The sequence below is a fragment of the Canis aureus genome, chromosome 6 (genome assembly GCF_053574225.1).
Source record: "Canis aureus isolate CA01 chromosome 6, VMU_Caureus_v.1.0, whole genome shotgun sequence".
Classification (NCBI taxonomy): Eukaryota; Metazoa; Chordata; class Mammalia; order Carnivora; family Canidae; genus Canis; species Canis aureus.
Genome location: NC_135616.1, coordinates 25,746,338 through 25,769,144, shown reverse-complemented (window position 1 = coordinate 25,769,144; position 22,807 = coordinate 25,746,338). Strand labels below are relative to the sequence as shown.

The 22,807-nt window shown below is 37.4% G+C and overlaps 1 protein-coding gene and 1 long non-coding RNA gene across 35 annotated transcripts in view; one reads left to right on the top strand and one right to left on the bottom strand.

Moving 5' to 3' along the window:
- Positions 1–22,807, bottom strand: part of DTNA (dystrobrevin alpha) — a 352,302-nt gene that overhangs the window by 238,921 nt on the left and 90,574 nt on the right. For 5 of the 26 annotated variants that reach the window (XM_077900435.1, XM_077900437.1, XM_077900436.1 and 2 more), the window contains exon 1: positions 11,268–11,565. The exons of 3 other annotated variants lie outside the window; for them this stretch is intronic. The gene's annotated coding sequence lies outside the window, so the exon portion shown is untranslated. Of the gene's footprint in view, positions 1–11,267; positions 11,567–11,644; positions 11,759–13,194; positions 13,218–22,807 lie in introns of those variants that run through there. 18 more of the 26 variants (XM_077900427.1, XM_077900439.1, XM_077900441.1 and 15 more) reach the window with 10 other exon arrangements.
- LOC144315624 (uncharacterized) overlaps positions 10,983–22,807 on the top strand; it is a 91,203-nt gene continuing 79,378 nt past the window's right edge. The window contains exons 1-3 of one of the 9 annotated variants that reach the window (XR_013381359.1): positions 10,983–11,142; positions 11,774–11,895; positions 12,272–12,349. This is a non-coding gene — a long non-coding RNA (uncharacterized LOC144315624). Of the gene's footprint in view, positions 11,143–11,566; positions 11,915–12,271; positions 12,350–13,847; positions 13,955–14,164; positions 14,227–22,807 lie in introns of those variants that run through there. The other 8 variants (XR_013381356.1, XR_013381353.1, XR_013381357.1 and 5 more) reach the window with 8 other exon arrangements.

The window sequence follows — 22,807 nt, the reverse complement described above, 5'->3', positions numbered from 1 at the left end:
GCACCTGTTTCCTGTCTTTGCTCATGCTAGTTTTTCAATCTTGAATGCTTTCCCATCTTTCTTCATCTAGGTAACTTCCACTTAACTATCAAGATCCAATATTGCTGTCACCTCTTTCAGGACCTCTCTGAACACTCTATCATTTCCTACACTATGAGGAAACTGGCACCATATGTACCTGTCTTCCTAGGACACTCCTTAAAGACAGGGACTTGGCAAGGTGTAGGTCATTTAAAACATCAAATACAGGAATGTCTTACTCTAATACACAGGTTGTGGATCATGAAATTTTGACATGAGTCTTGATTATGACATGATCGTTTAAAAAAAGCACATGGTTCATTTCTCTTTTATTGTGATTTTGTTGTTGTTGTGAAAGAGTGAAAGGATACAGTAAACTAAATCCAATTTTTCTTTCATTTTGTACTTAGAAAATAGCTACCAAATTATGGGCCGGGAGGCTATATAGACTTTATAGTGCCAATGTTTAAATTTCTTTTACTGAAATTGCAGTTATATCAAATAGAGTTCTAATGCATTCAAGTAAAAAAATCTGAGAGCCCTCCAGTGGCCAAAATAGTATATGCAAATACAGTCATTGATTGAATATCCCTCCCTCCAAAGAGCTTAAAACATTTCCAACAGTCTTGCCGCCATAAAAATGCGTGCGCTGATTATTTTCTGATAACACTATTACATTGAATTTCCTTTTAGCAGTACAGGAAAACACATGTTTACCCATACCATTTAAATAAACAACAGAAAATAGTGGCTCAATCCACTCATTTATCAATGAGAGATTTTGAGTAGTTTCTAGAATGTAACCATGTAAGGGCAAATCTGAATCTTGTCCAGATATGAGTAATTTAATTCCTTCCATGGCAGCTATTGAAAGAAATGCGGTTGTATATTAAAACCACTCAAGATAAAGAAAGGATCTAGTCAACCCTAGCTGTGTCTGCTACTTCTGTGCTCCCCTTAAGCACAGAATTGTATTTTAATGTGTATATTCTTAGACTTGTAAAAGCATAGTGTGTGTGTGTATATGTGTGTGTGTGTTTCTAAATTGTAATTTTGATGGTTTACCTAAGAAATGTGCTGGCTTCTCTTTTAGCAAATGCATATCTAACTAAGCCAGGCAGCAGCACTTTCCTTTACTTCGTCTCTTGTCATCAGATTACCAGGAATGGTTTGGCAGAAAGCCTGGAGTAATGTCTCTGCCTTGAAAATTGTCAAGCTTTAACATTTACCCAAATGCTGCAGCACTGAATGGTAAGGGTATTTTGTTTTGTTTTAATTAAATCCTGTATTACCTTATTAGAAAGTAAAGCTTGCTTTAAAAAAGCCCGCACACATTTAGATTCATACATATGGTGTTCAATAGAGGATTAAGATTCTTTTCGCAAATATAGAATAATATACTTAATTATTATAGCCCAAAATCTTTATAGACCACCCCAACAGACCTGCGCTTATTTATTTCAAAAAGTTAGCAAAATCAGACGAGAAACACTAAAAAAAAAAAAAAAAAACACAGTCTTTTATTTCTTAGAATGTTTTCTAAATGGTTTAGAACAGAAATGTTCATTGGTTTCCCTTTTGTATGATGATGTCTAAAGACTTACACTTCAGTGTTCCTAAGTTAAAAAAAAAGTCAAGTTCAGCTAGTGTTTATGAATGACCTTCAAGAAATTCAGCCTACTGCAAGAAACGTTATGGGCAATTCTCAGAAAGCATGCTCTCATGAAGTAAGTTATTGCCTAAGACAAAAATGGGCATTTCTGGAAGCTACATTGTGTCTTTGAGGCCACTGGGGTACCATTTAGGAGACTGAAGCAATAATTTACCCTTGTGCAATGAAAAATGTAATGTAACTTGCACACCAGGATCCTTTGCCTCATTAAGTTAAACACTTCCCTCATGTCATTTTAAAGGAGAGATTATAATACTGTAAATCTAAGTAACTTAGATTTATGTTCTGGCGTCTGGCAAATGGTTACACAGGATATTTTTCAGCATTCCAAATGTTTTAGGTGCTAGGCAGTTTCAGAATGTAGATATAATTGACTTTGTAATTTGGCAAACAATAGAATGTTCTGCTTTGTGGCTATTCAGAGAGTTGCAAAGGAGCAGCCCTGCAGAGTTGAGAAGAGATCTTCAGATTCCCCTGCAATGGATTTTTAGAGGTGTTGCTGACATCATTATGGTTTCTGAATCTCATTAAAACCCCAGGGGAAAATATAAACAAAAATAAACCAAGGGAGAGATGTGGGCCAGGAATTGATGCTACTCACACTTTGGATTGAATGATTTTTCTTTGTATGATACAGAGAGAGGGTATATTTCCCAAGTAATTTTCTTTTTTAAAAAAAAAATGTACTGACAAAAAATTAACTCTTCTAAAATGTTAGGAGGAGAATTGAAATGTTGATAAATAAAAAGCAGAATAATATTACAGGAGTAAATGAGGTGATGAAAGGACACATGCTCCCTGTCACACCTGAACACCCTGATAACCAATCAGTAAAACTCCTATCTAGAATTTTTTTTTACTAGAATTCCTAATAGTTTAAAAGTTCATGGAGCATTCGTTTATTTTAAGCAGTCACAGCACTTAGCTGAATATAATGTTCTAAAAAAATAGACATTTTGTTTGTGTTAGTCTATTACCCTTCTTGCACCAAAAAATTTCCATAGCTGGTAACTTCCATAGAGCATCTTTTGAAACCCAACAATTTCCTTTTCCTTTTTTTTTTTTTTAAGATTTTATTTATTTATTCATGAGAGGCAGAGGGAGGAGCAGACTCCCTGCAAGGAGCCCGATGCGGGATTCAATCCCGGGCCCTAGGATCATGCCCTGAGCCAAAGGCAGATGCTCAACCAGTGAGCCACCCAGGCGTCCCTTTCCTTTTCCTTTTAAGTGTTAAGGTTTTTAAACTTAAAGGAGGTGAACAACAACAACAAAAAATCGAGAAACAAATGTTGAAGATTTCTCTTCACGAGGTCTTCATAAAGAAAGGATAACTAAGTCTTAGAAATTAATAATGTGTAGTCACATTCTAAAATGGAATAACAGTTTTAGATATTTGAATGAAATAGGTAAAATCCTTGTGGAGTTCTGGATTCTGATGAATACAGCCAATCTCTTTATTTGTGGTTGCATCACAAATTATATGCTGACTAAAGTTAAACAAATACTACTGGATGCCCTTTTGGTTCAAAATTTAATTTCTGTTGGTACTTAAAATCAATGGCATTATCAGGAGAATACAAAGTACCCAATAGTAAAGATATTTGAAAGTCCTTTAAAATTCTCATCTTTATGTTCTAAAATATTACACGAGCTGCCAGATTATCACTTTTAATTATTAATACAATGAACAAAGGTTGATTTAAACAAGAATTGACCAAGTGTGTTAAAACATTAGGTTGAAAAAAATCAGACTTTAAGAACCCCCTAATGCTGAGGTTCACCTAAATCTCCAAGAAAGAGATATGGTATACAGCATTTTCCAAATTCACTTGACCCAGAATACTCATCTTTTTTTTTTCTTTTTGCATATAGCATTTCCTAAAATTACTGTTTCCAAGAACATAAATTGGATTTGCTGATTTAAATTAAAATCCAAAGGCTGCGACGCCTGAGTGGCTCAGCGGTTGAATGCCTGCCTTTGGCTCAGGGCATGATCCTGGATTCTCGGGTTCAAGTCTCACATTGGGCTCCTTGCATGGAGCCTGCTTCTCCCTCTGCCTGTGTCTCTGCCTCTCTCTCTCTCCTCTGTGTCTTTCATGAATAAATAAATAAAATATTTTTAAAAAATTAAAAAATTAAAAAATAAAAATAAAATAAAATCCAAAGGCCTTAAAATACTGGCTTAATAATTTTCCAATTTTCAAGCATCTCATTAATCTTTGAATTCTTCAGTTTTGCCTTGTTAGTGCTTAAAACTAAATGCAAAACAAAAAAAAATAGAGTATCAGAGTGGCATAAATCCTACTCAAAATGATGCATTTCTAATATGTAATATAGATCACCATTCTTCTGGGGGCATTTTCCCTAACCATAGTCCTTTTATTTTGCCTCTTGGAAATACTGGGGGCTGGGGCTGTAATGGATTATACTCCACTGCATTTTTCTCCATTAATTTGCTACGCGTGATCAGTTCTTAAAGATGGGAAAGTGTAGAAGTAATGTTTCACTTTTTGGTCTCTACAATTTAAAGGAATTGCCCTAGCAGAGGCTCTTTTCTCTTCCCAAGGCTGTTTATGGGCAGGACTTCCTGAGAGAAATGTAAAGGCAGGTAAATGTTAGGATTCCCAAGGATTGGAAAAGCATTGACAGGAAAGGTCACAGTTGCTCAGGAAACAACAAAGGTTTAGAGAGCCAAAAGCCTTAGTGGGGATGAGCATCAAAGGATGAAAAAAGATAAAAAAAAAACAATAGCATCAGATAGTAGGCAATTGTCTACAAACTGCCAGGACACCTGTTCACAAGGAGTCCCCCATTATCCGTGGGAATACAGTCCCCCATTATCCGTGGGAATACAGTCTAAGATCCTTACTGGATGGCTCAAACTGCAGACAGTACTGAACCCTTGATCTACTATGTTTTTTTCCTATACATATACACCTATAATATATTTTAGCTTATAAAGTAGGCAAAGTAAGAGATTAGCAACAATAACGGATAATAAAATAGAACAGGGGTGCCTGGGTGTCACAGTTAAGCATCAAACTCTTGGTTTTGGCTCAGGTCCTGATCCTATGATCGTGAGATCAAGCCCCATGTTGGGCTTATGCTCAATGGGGAGTCTGCTTGGAATTCTTTCCCTCTCCCTCTGCCCCTCCCACTCATGCTCTCTCTCTCTTAAATAAAATAAATAAATCTTTAAAAAATAATGAAATAGAACACTTTAAACAACATACTGTATCATGTTATGTAAATATGGTTTCTCTCTCTCAAAATATCTTATTGTACTGTACTCATGCTTCTTCTTGTAATGATGTGAGACAATAAAATGCCTGCGCCAGGAAATGTAGTGAGTGACACAGGCATGAGACACAGGGACAGGCTATCTTCTGACCATTTGTTGGAAGGAAGATCACCTGCTTGCCAATCCCGGTTGACCACAGGTAATTAAAATCACAGAACGCTAAACTGCAGATAAGGAGGGAAATACTGCCTAAGATCTGAGTCTAGATCTTTGTTCTTCTGGAGGTTTGGCACCACCTATCATCATCCATTAGCACAGAATTTATTAGAAGTCTTCATAAAAATTCCAGCTTTCTCTTTTCAGGCATGTGGCAGGATTGTATTCCTCACTCAACTGAAGCGAGGTGTGACCACACAGAATGCTTTGGCCAAGGAACGCGGGTCAATTCCAGGGGAAAGCAACCATGTGGAGAAAGGCCTGCAGCCCCCCCAGCCCCTGCCTGTGGTAGATAATTTGCATGAGGAGGAAGAAAACTTTGGCTTTTATAAGCCAATGGGATTTAGGAGTTGTTTGTCACCTCAGGAAACCACATGTAGTATATCTGGAGCACTTCCTATGTCTGCATCTTAGCTTTATTGTATATAAAAGAAAATAACATATGTCTCTTACCTACCAAATAGTATAAAATATTGGATGCATGTGGTTTAGAAGAGAGTTGTTACACTTATCTGAAGTGCTAAAAACAACATCTTTTGATGAGTAAATATGTTGCTATGAATGTGTAGCAATGAACAGTCTAGGACTAGGAAATTCAGATGCATTAGAAGATAGATTTCATCCAAAATTAATCAACATCTCTTAATACAATTAGTAAAGGCATCTGTAGTCTTCAACTATGACTAACTCAGTGAATTCATCCTTTCAGCACTGATAAATCTAAGTGCTACTACATTACATAGGAATGAGGTACAAAAAGCAAAGTAAGGCTAAAAAAGAAAAATAGTAAAAATAACCATTGCCTTCTTTAAAATACACGAAGCTTTACAAAGCTTTCATGACTCAGGCTGTCTCTGAGTCATCTTCACACCATATTTATCTTGCAAGAATGCAAAGTCCAACTTTATTTATGCAAATAAATGTATTTATATTTTATATTAAGGTACAACAGTGATAAAAAGGCATGTTCCAAATAACTCTTTTTTAATATATAATTTGTTTAGGTCTCTAAACCATTCTGTAAGAGAACATCTGCTAAATATAGATTAAAAAAAATGAAACTAACCCCAAGACTCCTAAAACTTACCTTTCTGAGAGGAAAATACTTACTGTTGAAGAAAGGCAGAGTGACTTTTTAACAAGTATGGAGATTAGCCATACAAATAAATTAAGAATACAAATTAGAGAAAGTATAAAGGAATTTTTAAATTATATCCATTGTTTTAACATGACATAATCCAGGGTCAGTGTCCAGTGAAGGGGACTAGATAATTTCTTAATATGGCACAGTTAAGGCAGAAGTTAGGAGCTTGGTAGAGATTTATTGAATTAATAAGACAAATTAGCTCAGCTACTTGAAAGGTATGATTTAAATCAGCCAGTTTTCAACGGCTAGTCTTACTTGTTTTTTACTGATGAGGCAAAAAAGAAAATGTCTATAATATTATATTTTCATATTTTGTGATAGAGAAATCTAAATCTGGGTTCTCACCTAGACATTGACTTTGAACATTTGATTAGATTCAAAGATTTTTATTTAAAATAATATTTATTTATTTATTTATTTATTTATATTTACAATATTTTTTGACTGCATTCATACAAGGGCTTTTTCCTTTGTGGAGGTATGAAAGCCCTATATAAGAAAAAATATAATCCAAGTTTCTTATTTTTCTAAATCTCAGGTGTTGGCATGTCAAAGGCATATAGCAAATGTGTGACAAATTTATAAATGGTCTGAGGAATATGAAAGTAGTTAAACATCCTGAGATTAATAAGCCATACTTCCTCTCTCTCTAGTTCCCACTAACTATATTCAATTTTCAATAATTAAATGCAGTGTTGTTGTTGTTGTTGTTTAAATTCAGCATAGCAAATTGAGATTAACATTTAAGTCCTTAAAGTTTTCTAATGAAGATTTTCAGCCACCTTTAAGATTTAGGGTGACAATGTCATATCACATAAGCAATCAACTGCTTTCCTTCTGGCACCACACTGATCTGAAAAACAATCCAGCGTTTTCCAATGGTTCAGATTCAGGCTGTGTGCAGTGAGATTATTTTAATCTAGTTGTATCAGGTTAACTTTTTCTATTGGTGTTACCCAGCAATGGGCTAGATTTGTTGAAACATGTGTTTTCTAACTCCGTGACTTTCCTTTTTATTGTGAATCTTTCTGACAATATACAGGTAATTTATCACACTTAAACTTCTATGATCTCTCTCGTCATCACAGTGATGTTATGGAGTCTCATTTGGCAAAAACGGAAATGGATAGCCTCTTCCCCTGCAGAAATGCAATAACCAAACAAACATTTTTTTTTTCAAACATGCATTTTTAACTGGCTTTCCTTGACATAGAGGAACACTAATGATCACAATTCCAGAAAAAGAGTCTGAGGTCAAAAGAATAATGATGTTTACAATGAAAAAGAATAAAGTGAATAAGGAATTGTCAAAAAAAAACCACTTCCTCATAACAGTTGTTTGTTCATTTCCTTAAACTCAAATTAAATAGTTTCTATTTGTCAGTTACTGAGAATACAAAAATGAGCAAGACACAGTCCCTGCCATCAGAGGTTCCCAGAATAGCGGGTGAACTATACAAGTAAAGAAAGTACAAGGAAGGTGACTTACGAGGTCAACCTTGAAGAAGTAGAATTTATCCACAAGGAGATGAACATTGGGTGTTTGGGGTGGGGGGGCAGGTAGGTAGACTAGCACAGAGATACTATAGTGTATGGAATATTCTGAAGGCAGAAATTATGTGTGATTAAAGTGCTGGTGATAACCAGTGAAGTAGTAGAGATGGTGTTAGACAAATAGGTTGAGGCTTTGTGACAGGCCTTTAAGACATATTAAGGAATTTATTTTGAAGGAAATGGTGAATTACTAGGGATTTTTAAGTAAGGGGGCAATCCATTCATGTCTATGATTTTGAGAAGATAGGCGTGTTGGTCCTAGGGTGGGAGATGTGTTGGGGGGTAGACTCTAAAAGCAGGAGAACACCTGGGAGACCATTGTAATACCCAAGTGAGATGATGAAGAACTGAAATAGAGCAGTTGCAAGGAGAATGAAAAGAAAGGAATTTATTTAAGATAACTTTTTAAATGTATAGATACTTGAATAAAGGCCCAGAGAAAGCAAGAGGAGTCAAGGTCAACAGCTGACAGTGATGGTGGTAGGGTGGATTAGAGAGACTGAAGAGATAACTAAGGAAAGGGGCCAGCTAGGGACAAATAAAAGGACTGTTAAATATTGTTGACAGCTCAAATAAGGTTGGGAAACGTGAATCCTCCATGCACTTGAAAATTTCTCCAAAAGTCCACAACGAAAACTACAAATCAGAAAAACTACCCAAAATCATCAATGATGTTAGCAGACTGCCTAATATCTTCTCTAGCATGAGTATAAAAAAAATGACTATAAAAGCAGTAGAGTGAATTTCCATTCTTGGGACCAGTAATGAGATAATTTGGACTAACACTCTTATTAACTAAAGTTATTGAAAATATAAAAACAGCAAAGAGCTAAAAAGATGGCGAGGTTTACACACTCAGAAATTTGGGCGACCAGAACTGCGGAGAGGAAGATGATCTTTGAAAGTTTTTGCCCTTGGGCATATAAGTATCAGGAACAAAAATCTGTGAAACCAGCTGCACTTTGGGTAGCCTTACAGGTTTTGTGGGAATGACAAAGCCCATGATCTGCAGGTGAGGGTTTTAATTACCTAACACAACTTTAACTTGGGACCTCAAAAGGCCGTATCTTCCTTCAGGGTAGGAGTGAACCCCAAATAAATGATTCCTCACACAGATTTGCAGCCTTGCTTCTTACACAGGGGTGATTCAGGAAACCTTAGGTGTTGGACTTTGACAAAGATAAATTCTGGGCTGATATTGCCCCCAGGTGCCTGGTAGAAGCAAACCAAAGTCCTCTCTGGAGGAAAATGTCATTACCACTAGGTCTCAATTTATTCTTACAAGTGATTTTTAAAATACATTTTCCAACAGATAGTCAAAGATATCTAAGCAACCAAGAAAATATGACACCATGAGTAAGACCTGGCAGGAAAAATAATAATAGAAACAAATCCAGTAACACTTGAGATACTAGGATGAGCAGACATATATTATAAAACTACATGTACTACATTCAATGAAATAAAGCCCAACCTTGACAGATTTCAGCAAGAGACTAGAAACTATAAGTGACATGAGAATAGCAGAGTAATATTCATCCTCTCTATCAACACTATTTTGCCTCATGGTTTAAAATTCTCACATTTTAGAATTTAAAGTTTTGTGTTCTTTTTTGGCTTTCTTTTGACACACTGAAAAAAACAAAACCCCATACTGAAAAGTCTGATATAATTTATGTATTTATATGATATAATTTATTTATATATACTTATATATAAACTTACAAAATTTATGTATATATTTATATAAATTATAATTTATTTTATTTATTTATATATTTATATTTATGATTCAATCGGAAATATATTAGTTGAGTAAAAGATAAGTCCACCATGAAGTGTTTTTGTGCATACATGTGTATATGGTGGGCACACACCAGCTCCCACTCACAAATTTCTTGGAAACACCTATGATTTCTGCCAGGCTCACTCCTACTATCAACAGGTCAGGATTCAGCTGGGTGAAGCAAGGGGAAGAGGAGTCAATGTCACCAGGGAAAATTTACAAAGGTACCATCCGCTTGTGGAGAAATGAAATGAAAATTCCCTGCAACTTTCTGGAAAGTGGGTCTTGACTGCAAGAAAAAAGAAGGATACTGAGCAATGACATTCATCAAAGGCCCGGAAGGTGGAGGAGGACTGGAAGGGGGGAGAAAGTGGGCAGAGAAAGGAGGGTAGGAGCGTCAAAACTGAGCCCTGTCAACTTCACATTTTGTTTTGGTCTTGCTAGATTATTTGGTAGTTGTAAAATCAAATGATTCTACCAATATGATGCTCAGTTTTCATTTTAGAAGAGTAACACACGATATTATTTATTCTTATCAAAATTGAAAGATCTGTGTTAAGTCACACATCATTTGTACTTAGTTTAGCCGACTTAGTTCATTAGAATCTGGTCTGACAGAGCAAAATCCAGCCAGTTACGTTTAACAACTGTTCAGCCCCACACTGTGATAAGAACGTCAGCAGACTCATTTTCCCCATATAAAGTAGAATTTCCAATTCACACCATGTCCTCTGTGACTATTATGGACAGTATTTATTCAGAAGGAATGCTGTGCAAGTTTGGGAAAGCTGTCTCTAAGAGCAGAGCTGAGAGGTCATTCGACAAAATAAGAAACAAAACCTATACATGGTCAAAACATGAAGAGAACTGAAGTTTGTCATTCTTTCTTTTAAAGAAAGAAGTTTGAAATCCTTAAAACACAGCGTGGTAATAGCAAATTAGACAACTCTCCCTCCTCCACTCTCAAGCTCCATATAATCAGAACGCCTCCATTCACTTAGCAAATATCAGCTTTTTTGGAGGAAGAGAACCTGCTTGGAATTAATGAGGCGACACCAAAAAATAACTTCTATTAATAAATTGTTCTCTTCAATGGAAAACTGCTTATTTCTCTCTCTCTCTCTCTCTTTTTCTAAAGGTTCCTTACACACTTCATCTCACCTTTGGGTAACCTTTTTTTCCCTTCTTTTATTTATTTTCCTTTTTCATTTTTTAAATTAGGAAGTGTCATGGTGCCATGCAAAGAAATCTCTCCATCTCACAATAAAACATTGCATCCAATGACATCATAAACACAGTAGCATTCACTGGGTGTCGACACAGAACTATGGACATTGTAACTCAATAACTGCAGGGTGTTTAAGGAGTTAATGGAGGGAAAATGTCAAGTAAGGGTAATAAAGCAAAACTGAAGTGACAGACATGCAAGATAAATTTCAAAACAAAGCTGAAATACTCTTTCTTTCTGCTGCATAACTTGTAACACGCCAACTATCTCAAGAAAGGTAAGAAAGTCACAGTCTTGGAAAAATCTTCATGATCACTTTTTCATTTACACAGATACAAAGAAAAATTCAACATTAACCTTCTCAGAGAAGCGATGAGCCTTAAAACCAATCTTTTCACTTACCCTAGAGTATGTACACCATGAGCTCCTAAATCCTTTTAATTCCAGGACATCGAGACCATACATGAATTCTTAGCACAGACACTTGAAAAACGAACTTTGGCTAAATTGTTAATTACTACAGAGATCATAACAGAACTCTCTGAAATTCTAGGGAGTGATAGGAGTTTAAAATCCAGCTTCTAGATCCTGTATACTGTGTCTATCTTTAACTTGAAAATGATTTGGTTTCACATTCCGTTGAAGTCCCACTGGCAGATGCCTTTGGTAAGCTCACCAATGGCAGGCTTTCAAACGCCCTCCCTCCACCCCCCTCCTTCCTCTGACTGAGCTTCCGCTGCTGCTACATCGAATGCCCATTTACTCAGCTGTCTTTTTACCTGTCTCTGCGTGGGTAAAAGGAGATGCTTTCATTGATGGCTATTACGGAAACACTTGGAAGCTTAAGCTCAGCCTGAGGACTCACTGTGCTTTCCCTCCTGCCATCCCCTCCCCCTTCTTACTGCCAGAAACCAACTGACTTCCAAACTTGGCTGTCTGAAAAAGAATGTTCTCTGATTGGCATTCCTGGAAGCAGAAAGCAAAGCAGCTCAAGTTTTGTTCTGTTGCTCTGCATGAAAAACTTCCCCAGGTACACATAGTACAAGCGAGTAAGTTTCCTAGATTTTTTTTTTTTCATAACTTTGAGGAGAATGGAGTGAATATCTGGGGGGCATTACATATATCTTTGATGTCGCCATGGCATTTCAGTTTTAATATCTACATATCATTTTACCCAAAATGGCTCTGCGTGCAGTAAAAAGTGAAATGGCAAATCATGTGTTAAAAGTTGAATTTCCTTATTAGTAAATGAGTTGGGACCCATTCGGGGAAGAAACAGTCATGCTGCCTGCTTGACAGTATTCTGGAGCGCAGCTGTTCAATCTGTGGCTTTTCTGTGAAAGAAAACCTTGTTCAGAAGAATTGTGGAAAAACTGATTTCAATTATCCTATATTTTATATTGCAGACAGCAAGAGAAGAGGGTGCAAAAAAACACTTCTATCTCCCTGTCAAGTCTTCTTTTCCAGGATTGTCTTGCAGACTGGTGAGAACTACATGCACACACACACATGAACAAAGCCTGAGTGAATGGGAATGAGAAAAAGATACGTTTCCTCAAATAGGGTTGGACAAGGATTAATAGTGTACAGTCCCTTCAAATTACTACTAATAAACTTGTGTTTAATATTACTTTCTAGTTACAGGGGCCAAAAGATTTGCTGTTGCTGCTGCAGATGACCTACCTCTCTGTGTTTAAAATAGTGAATTTATTGTATGCCATTTTATGGACCAGACAACTTCTTAAAGGACCTGATAAAGGTTTTATAATTTCAGCAATCAGACAAGCTACAACCCCACACACTTTGGCTTTCCAAATTTCATCTGGCTGTGGCTGCCAACTCTGGGCAACTGTCAGCTGGCGGGGCTCAGGGTTGCGGTGTGGTTGCAGCTGCTCCTTGCAACTTGTACAGACATCTCAGAAATATTCAATGGCAAAAGGTTGACTCCAACTAAGAAGGCTTTCACTTTGTTTGTTCGTGGTTGGTTTTACATTTTCTGTTCTAGGTGATCTTGTACCACATCTGAACAAGACCATGTTTGGGAACCATGAGTGAACATTTGATCAACTGGCATCAGTGTTACTTAATTTACTTCGGGGGTATTTTGATGCCCAATACGGACTGGCCTCCTACCAGCTTGCTCACTCCCTAAATTGTTACTAGATGTCCTTTAAAAAAAATAAAAGAAGTTGGTAGAGGAGGAAGAAACTTTCCTTAGTCTTATTCCCGAAGCTGATTGTCTTAAGGACATTTCAAGCGATGTGCAATGCTAAGTAGGCATATCCAGATGACTTCAGAAATAAATAGAAAAGAATAATCAATCACTCACCCAGAGAGCACATATCCCTGTCCCCATGTGTCTTCTCTGTATCAAAACACTCCTCCCCAAGGCTAATGGATGGTGTCAAAACACATGTGGACTAAGATAAGAGTCGGGATTGGTGGTAGGCCATCTGGTTCACATTCAGCCACACTATTCGCCTATGTTTTATCTCTGAGTGAACACTAGCATGTAACTGTGCTCAAGAAATGTTTTTTGAAACTGAATAACTGTTTATGTAAAAGTATATATTTCAACTTATGGAAAATGGTTATGTGTTGGCTCACTGCATATCTATCTGAAAGGTTTTGAGGGAAAATTATCTCTTTTCAAGCCACTAACCAATAGATTATATGGAAGTTATATTAGGTACTGAGTACCTTTACTGAAGGAAAAGAAAATCATAAATTTTGTGTCTGTGTGAGCGATTAGCTCTAAACACCAACATGGAAAATACTGCTAAGATCATTCCTGCTGAGCTTGTTAGCTTCTAAGAAAAATAGAGAAAAAAGGAAATGTTGGGTCCTTCTAATATTTCATACTAGCTAGTGAATTGTAAAAAATTTCCTTATTGAATTGTTACTAGCCATTCCTTATAAATACGACATTTATCAATCAGATATCTTCTTGGGTTAACAACCTTATCTTCCCTTATATTTAAGCTGTGCCAATCATGGAAATTCTAGAACAGTCTGCATCAGTCCAACCTCAAGGTTGAGTGAGCACAATGGGAATTTTTTGCTTTTCTTTTCTGCCTAACCTTCACAAGGTAATTGATAAGATTTATAATTGATAGAATTCAGTCTTATCATGAGTAAATGTTATTTTTCTCTTTCATAAGCACTAACATGAGAGTTAGGATTTGATCAGAAAAATAGCTTGCAGGGCTTGCTTCCAAAGAAAACTGGGCATGTAACAGGCAAATCAAATACCCTTGATTTATCATGAACAAGCAGTTAATCTGTGCTTCATTCTCCAGAAATAGACTGTATTAGCACAGTTCTGTGGATGGCAAATGCTGATAGCAGGATCCTTATTGAGGTGAGTAAGGTATTCAAACATAGATCTTAGTTGATCTGATACACATCATGTGTATGAAGAATCTGGTCATTGAATAACAAGTGATTCCTGATATTTTTTTTCCTTGTTAGCATCCTTAAGAGACTAGAATAGGCAAATTCTCAGGATAATGGATTTGCCAATGATTTTTTTTTGTTCTTTTGCATACTTTTCTTTTTTTTAGAAAATAGACACTACTTGCTATATATTGAATATTTGTGTCCCCCCAAAATCCATATATTGAAACATAATCTACAATATGATGGCATTAGGAAGTGGGGCTTTTGGAAGTTGATTAGGTCCTGAGGGTGGTGCCCTCGTTAATGGAATTAGTGCCCTTCAAGCAAGACCTCCAGAGAGCTCCTTTGTCCCTTATGCCATGTGAGAACACAGCAAAAAGACGGCCCTCTGCGAACCAGGAAGTAGGCCTTCACCAGACATTGAATCCGTTAGTGTCTTGATATTGGACTTCCAGCTTTCAGACTGTGAGAGATCAATTCCTATTGTATATAAGCCACCCAGTCAATGGTATATAATAACAGTCTGAATGGACCAAGACAACTATACAAAAATGCACTGGGGTGGGGGGGGGGTGGCGAATAGTTTTTTTTTTTCCCCCTAAGGAAAATTAATGAACCCAAGTTGTAAGTTGCAGCTTTTTTTTTTTTTTAGACTTTATTTATTTATTCATGAGAGACATAGAGAGAGGCAGAGACATAGGCAGAGAGAAAAGCAGGTTCCATGCAGGGAGCCTAATGTGGGACTCGATCCTGGGACTCCAGGATCATGCTCTGGGCTGAAGGCAGGTGCTTAACTGCTGAGCCACCCAGGTGTCCCTCTTTTTGAAAGTAATTAAAACAGACATGGTCCAAGAAAAATTAGAAAACCATACATTAAAAAAAGCATTAAAAAACAGAGGCTCTAACAAAAAATATGGAAGGGATTCAAAACAGCAGCATGCTGTGTATATTATTATTAAATGTCAGTTAAAAAATTGGATGAAATGGGCACTCATTTTGCATGCATATGGCCCTAATTATGGAAAGGGACATATGTCATAAATATACTAATGATAACATCATATTTGGTAGAGTAGCTGGGAACAACGATACTTCTGATGACAACAAAAAGACAAGACCTAATGCTTAGGTTAAAAATCATGGCATATAGGGACCCCTGGGTGGCTCAGCAGTTTAGCACCTGCCTTCAGCCCAGGGCATGATCCTGGAGTCCTAGGATCGAGTCCCACACTGGGCTCCCTGCATGGAGCCTGCTTCTCCCTCTGCCTGTCTCTGCCTCTCTCTCTCTCTCTCTCTCTCTCTCTCGGTCTCTCTGTCTCTCATGAATAAGTGAATAAAATCTTAAAAAATTTTTTTAAATAAAAATCATGGCATAAAAATGTACATGCATCATGATTTTCTACTATGTTAGAACTTCTGTAGGCATTAGATGGAAAGGAAAAGACTAGAAGAAAGCCTATCAAAATGACTTATGGGTAAAAACATCCCCCCAAAAATATTCAAACAAGAATAATTGTAGCTTTTCCTCATTTTTATTCTCCTTCTGGCCTGTGAAGAGGCATCTCTATTTCTCTTCTTTGGGTCTGCTGAATGGTAGATGGGTTGTTGAGGGGGAGGGAGTGGAAGGAGAATGAGGAGGCTCTTCAATGTGGACATGGACACAGATGAAAGCTGTAGGGGGCTTCTGTTAATTTTAAGATGGGTATGGAGGGAAAATACCCAAGAAAAAGAGTGATCCTGAGGTGCCTGGGTGGCTCATTTGGTGAAGGGTCTGCTGTCAGCTTAGGTCATCATCCCATGGTCCTTGGGTCAGACCCGCATCCGGCTCCCTGCTCGATGGGGAGTCTGCTTCTCCCTCTGCCTGCCCCTCCTCCTGCTTGTGTACTCTCTCTCTCTCTCTCTCTCAAATAAATAAAATCTTTAAAAAAAGAGTGATCTGAAAGGAATCAGTGAGACCAAAAGAATAGAGTGGGGAATAGAATCTGGCATACTAGAAGCAGGTGCCAGTCTGTCAGCTGGACTGGGGAGCAGATACTTTAATGAGGCAGACTTGGAGGTGAACAAAGTTTAGAGGGGAGGTTGAGGATGTCTGGCCCTAGAACATCTGGCTGTGTATATTGTGATTTTTTTCTCATGAAACACTTAAGTTAGGTCTTTACTTTTCAAGATCTGGTAGTGTCAAATTTGTCTTTTGGACACTTGATGACACTGACATAGATCTTAAATCTACAGATATCTTTGCTTACATAAACATTTTTGAAGCTAAAGCTAATTGTTTTGTCGTGTTACTGTAGTTGCTGAAATTGGTTTTCTTTGGTATGGGTAAGAAATCATCTTCACCCTCATCTAAATAAACTTCTTGATCAGTGTGTCCTTTACTTGCATTTCATTTCCTGTCTGTCTCTCTGTTCCCAGGATGGGTATCTATTACAGCCTCCTGGAACAACTCTATATGTAAAGTAACCAACCAAACCCATTTTACTGGAACTGAAGGATTTCCCAGTATGCAGGATTTTCAGTGCTAAAACCAAGAAAGCCTCCAGCAAACCAGGATGAGTTGATCATTCTATATATGTAATTCAGAACTGTTTATGTTATAGAAATGCTTTTGACAAAGACTAGACTTTTTATTCATTCAGAGGTGTTTGGCCCAAGTAGATAGGTACTTCAAAAATATAGATTTCTTTTGCCTTGGCCCCTGGCAGCCATGCAACTTGGGCCACGTCAAACTCCAAGGGTCACTATGTCCTCTTTACAATGAGAATAATAATACATATTTTAGAATTGCTGCCGACCTCAAATGAGATATGCATGTAAAATGTATAGAATATGATATACAAAATGAATAAATCTATATTATGTGTTTTATTTTATATAAAATTATATGTAGTTATTTTTCAAAGAAACTTTAAATTATTCTAGATTGAGGAACAGTGGAAGTCCACAGATGAGGTATAACACTTCACATCGTGTGTGTGGGATAGGGAGGGGGAAAGATAGATATTGATTGACTAATAGTTTTCTTAGTAGCATTAATTTCAGCATATGATTTTTCCCTAAATTAAATTCACCAAGAGAAGGATGGTTGATTTTTGAGAGGCTTGATAGCCCAGGAAACAATCAATACGTCATGTTCACAAAAGATTATCTTCCGTGTTAAAAACAAAGATTTTTATTTGTATCTTTTCCTTTAAACTGGGGCATGGGTATTTTTCTCTTGTAGGACCAAAATCAACCCTAATTAGAGCACAATCATAAACATATCCATCCCTAGACAAAACTAGAATGTTCAGTCATCCTCGGGATAGAAAGATACCCCTACTGTACTTGGCAGCATATGCCATACTTGCTGCCTCTAAAGAAGTGAGGGTTCAATTTGGTTTGGGAAAAAAACAAGCATGTACTTAATGTTACCATTTCAAACCTGTACAAAATTTAATAATTGTAAGTCCAGCCCATATTTGAAACCCAAACAAGCTGGTCATACTCCAAGCTTAAGATGTATCAAGAGTTAGAAATGGGACAATTCTGTTTTGTGTTGTAAAACAAAATGACAATGGATAGCCAAACTGGATCTAGTCGGATAGTTATTATATTCAGCTTATTTTTTGGGGAGCAGTTTTTCTCCAGATATGCACATGGCTAATCAGTGCTTTTCAAACTTGTTTGTTGTTGTTGGTGGTGGTGTTTTCTACAGAACCCTTTGTTCAAAGGAATTAGTTCATGGAAACTTAACAATGACAAAGCAGAGGTCCTATAGCTGAGGCTCCTGTGGGAGGCTGACCCAGCTCCCTCTTCTATAAGGCATCCCCTGCAGAAATGTCCAGGAACCTGGGAAGCACAGCTTGAAAACTACTGAGCTCTAGTACTTACAGCGTTCAGTTTTTTAAAATGTAACTTTCATATATTTTAAAAAATACATGCACATATTTTAAAAAGCCACATAGAATGATAGAGCTTAAAGGAATGTCCCATCCCACTCTACCCCTCCCCATCTGTAAATACCAGAGGCAACCACTTTCAACTCTTAACTGTTAAATATGACAGTCACTCCATATTCCTAAATGATACTTGATGCTCTCATACATTTTTAAAAATTTTTCCAAAGTTGATATTGTTTATTGGTCTCCTACTAAACCCTTATCTTTAGTTTCTAAGTACACTTCCTCCAGCAGGTGTACTTTCAATATCTGTCTCCCTCCCAACCTCCCGCTCTCTCATTTATACACACACACACACACACACACACACACACACACACTTTCCTTCCCTTAAGCCTTCCAATTTAGATATACAACAATTCTAGGTAAAACACTAATTGGTGTTTACACTACCTTATTATATTGTTCACATGTAAACCACATGGGATTTATGACTCCATTTCCATTCCTTTACACAGTTGTTTTTTTCTCTGAATTGGTAGCTGTGCCATAATTTAGTTTGCCTAACTTTTATTTGCCATCATTACATTTTTCCAAACTCCTCATTAATTATGTAACATTCCTCTTAATATAGACAATTATGTCAGTTATTTTTTTCAGTCCCCCAGCCCCATCCCGAGTGTCTTTCTCAGGAAGCTACAAAGGGCAATCCCAGGATGACACTTAGGACAAATAAATTTTTGGAGAATTTGAATGCTTGAAAATATCTTTATTCTTTTCTTCCACTAATTACTGACTTGACTAGATATAGAATTCATTGTTTAGAAATACATTTCCCCCAGAAATTTCAAGGAATTTCTTCACTGTCTTTTAGTTTCTAGTATTGTATTCAGGTCATTCTGTTCTTGATCTATTATTTCTTCTTCTTTTTAAAAAATATTTTATTTATTTATTCATGAAATACACACACACACACAGAGAGAGAGAGAGAGAGAGAGAGAGAGAGAGAGGCAGAGACATAGGAAGAGGGAGAAGCAGGGAGTTCGATGCTGGGAGTCTGATGCAGGACTTGATCCTGGGACTCTGGGATCATGCCATGAGCCAAAGGCAGATGCTCAACCACTGAGCCACCCAGGCGTCTCTCTTCTTTTTTTAAGAAAGATTTTATTTATCTATTTTTGAGAGAGAGAGAGAGAGAGAGAGCAAGAGAGAGACCACATGAGCAGGAGGGGCAGAGGGAGAGAGAGAGAATCTTAAGATGACTCCAAGCTGACTGCAGAGCCTGATACTTGGGGACTCAATCTCATCACCCTGGAATCATGACCTGAACTAAAACTGAGAGTCAGTTGCTTAACCGACTGTGCCACCCAGGTGCCCCTATTATTTCTTCTTTATCCCAGTGTTCTAATATTTCATCATAGTACATTTTGGTGTGGGTCCCCCTATTTCCCCCAACTGATACTGTTTGCAACTCGAGGGACTTTTACTTGTATCTTCCAATTTTGCAGAAATTTTATTATGTTTCTTAAGCAATTTCTGAAGTCTGGTTCCTCTGTTATTTTATTCTGAAACTAAACTCCTTATAGTGGGATGCTGGACCCCTTAAATGGAATCTCTAATTTTATTATCTTTTCTCTTCCACTAATCTGTCACTAGAATCCTCTCTGGAATAATTTCTCTTCTCTCTTTTGTTGAATATTCTATTTCTGCTAACATACGTTTGATTTCTAAGAATTCTATTTGTCTCTATTCATTCCTTTTTTATAAAGACCATATTTTGATTCATGGACACAATTTCTTTTCTATTATCTATGAGAATATACATTCTTTTGAGCTTTCATTTATTCCCTGCAGTCTTTGTTTCCTTCAGTTTCTTGTTTGTTTGCTTTGGTCTCTTTTTTGTTAGAGACCTTCCACACATCTGGTATTCCCTAGTTACCTGCTTACGCAATGCATCACGGACATTAGGGCAATACTGTAAGGTGATCTGACAAAGCTGAGCTGTTACTGAAACACACTCAAGGGTAACTAGATTTCTCCCAACCTGTGTAGTAGTCCGATCTTCCAGAGAAGCCCCCCTTCCAATGTACCATCCAGGAGGGACAAGCCTGGTTGTCAGAGTAGATATAGAATTCATTGTTATGAAATGAATAGCTCGGTATTCAAAGCTCGGTAAGATGATTTGAAGGGGAGGGGAGTTTATTACTATTGACCATTCAGATTTCCACTTAATCTAACAGATTGTGGTATTACATCTGATGCCACCTACCACCATTTCCAAGATCACTGGGTTTAGAGCCTCTCTAATTAAGTACTACAGAGAATAAGACACCCCACGTCCTACCTCCTGCAGAGGTTAGTGTAGTTGCCAGGCTGCACAGGTGCAAAGGGGATTTGGGAGCCCAGCTGTTAAGAAGGACAATCATCATATGATTTCACTCATACATGGAATATAATAGTGAAAGGGATTATAAAGGAAAGGAGGGTAATTGAGTGGGAAAAATTAGAGAGGGAGACAAACCATGAGAGACTCCTAACTCTGGGAAACAAACAAAGGGTTGCAGAAGAGGAGGCAGGTGTAGGAATGGAGTAACTGGGTAACACACTGAGAAGGGCACTTGATGGGATAAACACTGGGTGTTATACTATATGTTGGCAAATTGAATTTAAATTTAAAAATGTAAAAAGAAAAGAATCTCAACCATGTCCTGTTTTCAGCTCCACATCTCACCCCTAGCTTCAGCAATACCATTTGCCTTCACTCCTTGTGCTTTCCCTGACTCTCTAGGGCGTTCCTGTTTGCATCTTCTTGGCCTCTCCTCTGCAGGCACCTAGGTTTCCACATCACTGCTCAGCTAAATCAAGTACCTCTTAATCCATTCCCTTGCCATTTTCCAAAACATATGTCAACAGCTCTCTGCTGTTCTATGTTCTCCCATTTTCGTTATTCCAGTTAGCATTTTTTTGTTTACTATCAGTACAGGGTGGCTTTGGGAAGGAAAGGGTGAAATTATGTATTCCATCCACCATTTCAACTGCAATTCTCTGTCTTCACTCTTCAGCACTGCTTTATAAAGGGAACAAATTCTCCAACCTCTCTGAAGTGATCCTAACAAATTCACGTTTGTGCGTGTATGTGGGGGGAGACAACACAGCTAAAGGAAATATATGCTGCTAAAATGAAAGCTAAATTCTATCAAAGTATACAATTATCTACATCAGACATGGTGAAGTATAAAATTTAATTAAAATATAGTTATATTTTTATGCTAACATAGGTTGTGGTTCCTTATGTTAAGATTTTCATCATATATCTGTGGGAATAAATACAGGAACTACATAGTTATAAATAATTCCATCATGTTCAAAAACTATGTAAGTTAAAAAGTGACAATAAATTTTGTTTGTAGTTGAAGTTCTGCTTAAACTATCAATTAAACCATAACCCAGCCAACATAAGAAAATTACCTTAAAGTGATATCAGCAGTCATTTTGTGTTTGCTTTTGGTTGGAAGGCAATGTAAAAGCTAACAGTAATGTCACTTCCCTGTTAAGTTGTCATAGTCATTCTCATATGGGTCAAATTTGTATATTTTGTTATCAGAGGCAAGCTTTGTCTTGAATCATTTTATGCACTAGTTCTACTCCTTATAATATATCCATCTAGAGACATTAGCTTTCTAGAAGATATACTGTACTCTATTTCTTTTAGAGTATCCCATCAATATTGAAGCTACCTTCTATTCTTGGAGAAGAGATATATATAAGTTCTATTATCTTCACAGCTATAAGACTTGGCCCTAGGAAAAGAGTCAAAGGTCATCCTTACCTTCATTTGCCTTCCACATTCCTCTCTTTATGGAGTTTTCCCACCTAGCTCCAAAATATTATGTTATCATCAGTACTACCTTTTGACCTAGCCAAGAGACGGGGGAAGACCCTGCCCTGGGCCTCATACTACAGCAGTCCTTGCTGCTCAAGTCCTTTGCCTGTGTCTTTCCCCCAAAGATCTCTGAGTTAGAGGAAGAATGAATGACTCCCTTCTGCAGTGTGCTTTGGGTGCTTGGGACCCTGGAGTTCTCTGCCAAGCAGCCCTGAGACTGTTTCCAGATCTGCCTTCCCAAGGTGGACCTGCCTCTGGTATGTATGCTTTAAAGACTTAGGAGTGGCTGAAGGATGATTTTTTTGTGAGGAGGTAGAAGCAGTAGGTATGAAATAACCCACCAAAAAGCTAAGACCCAAAGAAACTTGGATAAATTAACTTCCAGAATGGGATTAACCTTTCCTCAGAGAGAAGAACTCTGTAGTTTGTTGTTGCTATTTTCAATCACTCCTAGGGATACAGTGAAAAGAAGAGCACCTTCAGCCCCTGGGGGGAAAGTTGAAGATAGTGGAAGAATAATCAGACCAACTGTTAACAAACTTTTTAACAGCTGCAAGTGGGCTTGTATCACAGATTAGAATTTTGAGTCAGCCCAATCATAGAAAGAATCTGTATTTGTCGATAACTATTTCCTGCAGGCTTTCACTGAGTGTTTGGGGGTAACTGAGACAGGCTATGGCAGGACAGGACTGCTGACAAAGATCTTAAGGTGCAGAAAATCTTCATTCCATTTACTGCAGCAGCCCTTCAATGGCTGGAGGTCAGGGCAACATGGTGGA